Here is a 2,058-nt window from a genome sequence, read left to right on the forward strand (position 1 = left end):
TGCCTCAGCCTCCCGAGTAGCTGGGACTATAAGCATGCGCCACCATGCCCGGCTAATTTTTTCTATATATTTTTAGTTGTCCGATTAATTTCTTTCTAATTTTAGTAGAGACGGGGTCTCGCTCTTGCTCAGGCTGGTCTCGAACTCCTGAGCTCAAGCAGTCCGCCTGCCTTCGCCTCCCAGAGTGCTAAGATTACAGGCGTGAGCCACCACGCCCGGCCTAATACTACTTTTTAAAAATGTTTTTGTAGAGACAGTGTCTTGCCATGTTGCCCAGGCTGCTCTCAGACTCCTGGCCTCAAGCAGTCCTTCTGCCTCAGTCTTCCAAAATGCTGGGATTACAGATGTGAGCCACTGCACCTGGCCCTTTTGTAAAATTTATTTAGAAGTAACAATAATAAACCCATTGCATGTTAACATAAACATGTTTTTATGAAAAATGGCTATTTTCTGAAACAAATTTTAGTGAGAAGTATGGTGTTGTTTTATATTTTGTGAATCTTATTTAATGGCTAGCTTAAAAGACATCTGGTTTCTCATATTTTCTTCTACACTGAATCTGTTGTGACATCATGGAGCCTCTGGAAAACTACACTGTATCCTCTTAAGAGAATGAGAGTGAAAAAAGCAGTTAAAATAGTTTTGATCTCACAGATCTCCCTGAAACAGGAGATTCCTGGACTGCATTTTGAGAACAGCTACTTTAGACCAAACCAGCTATCATCTGGGCACACTCTGTTTTGAGTGAATATTGAATGCCTAAGTGTCACTTTCTTAGAAACATGACTTATTAAGAGGAAGGATTGTAAGTGAGGAAGTTTTGTATAAAATTCCTTTTGACAAGATGGAATTTTTTAAAAATTTATTTGTTTTTTAAGAAACTTGGTAAAGCCCTTGATTTTTAGATACTTCTTTAGACAGGAACTAAAATATTTTTTAAAACTTTCCAAGGCTCATATGGTTCTCTTTGCCATATACTTCACTCAGTTAGTTTTATTCCTCACCCCCTTCCTCTTCCATTTTCTTCCAGATCTAGCTGAAGCATGTTCAGGAATTACTCCCTGTCTACGTGAGCTCTTTGTGACTTTGCCTTTTATCTGAACTCTCTAGCACTTATTGTTGGCCTTTGAATTCTGTCTTCTTATATTTTGTATTCTTCCTGTCTTTTAATTCTGTCCCTTCCATTAGCTGGAGACTCCAAGGCGAGAGACTTTAATCTGAAGTCCCTTTTCTATGTCCTCAGTATGCCATAGACCTCGGATGTTTATGATGAATTAGATATTTTAAATGCCTGTTGATACAGCTGGATACATCTCCCTCAGTATATTCCAAAACACTTCTTTTCTCTTTCTTAACACAGATGGTATTGTCTGGTCCAGATTGGTAAGAAGCTATGGATTTTTCATTTCCTTGGATGTAATTATATTGCATATCTAATGATGTCATAGTAATCATTAAGTTAGAATTTTCTCCAGTATTTTATTTTCCTGCTGTTATATGCTGATTAAAAGCTTAGTATATTAAAAGTTAACTTTTTTTAGGTGTGAAAATTTAGAACTTACAGTATCATTAGATTATTGAATCTCCCTAGGGTTCAACCAAGAATTTAAGTGCATCATCCATTTTTCCTTCAACTGAGAGGTCTCTCACATTTTGTGTTTACACAGACATTTTAATACAATTCTGTTATCTCTGCAGCTGTGGATTTCTTCAACCAGATCAACATGTTATATGGAACTATTACTGAATTCTGCACTGAAGCAAGCTGTCCAGTCATGTCTGCAGGTCCAAGGTACATATACTGCCTATTGTAATATATAGGTGTTTGGATTACTTTTGCTTTATCACTAATTGATATAAATGAAATAATAAAGACTTTTTATTATCTGTTTGCTTGTGTGAAGGCAAATCAGTTTTACTAGTTCTTGAATGCTCACTTATAGGCTTTCAGTTATTAAATACTTTGGTATGTGGTACTATTTCAATTTTTATATTGCATCATAGTCTAAATATTCTGTTATAGGAGTAAAAGTATAGAAATTTGAGTTATGTTTATCT

The sequence above is a fragment of the Propithecus coquereli genome, unplaced genomic scaffold (assembly GCF_000956105.1).
Source record: "Propithecus coquereli isolate 6110/MARCELLA unplaced genomic scaffold, Pcoq_1.0 Scaffold578, whole genome shotgun sequence".
NCBI classification, from domain to species: domain Eukaryota; kingdom Metazoa; phylum Chordata; class Mammalia; order Primates; family Indriidae; genus Propithecus; species Propithecus coquereli.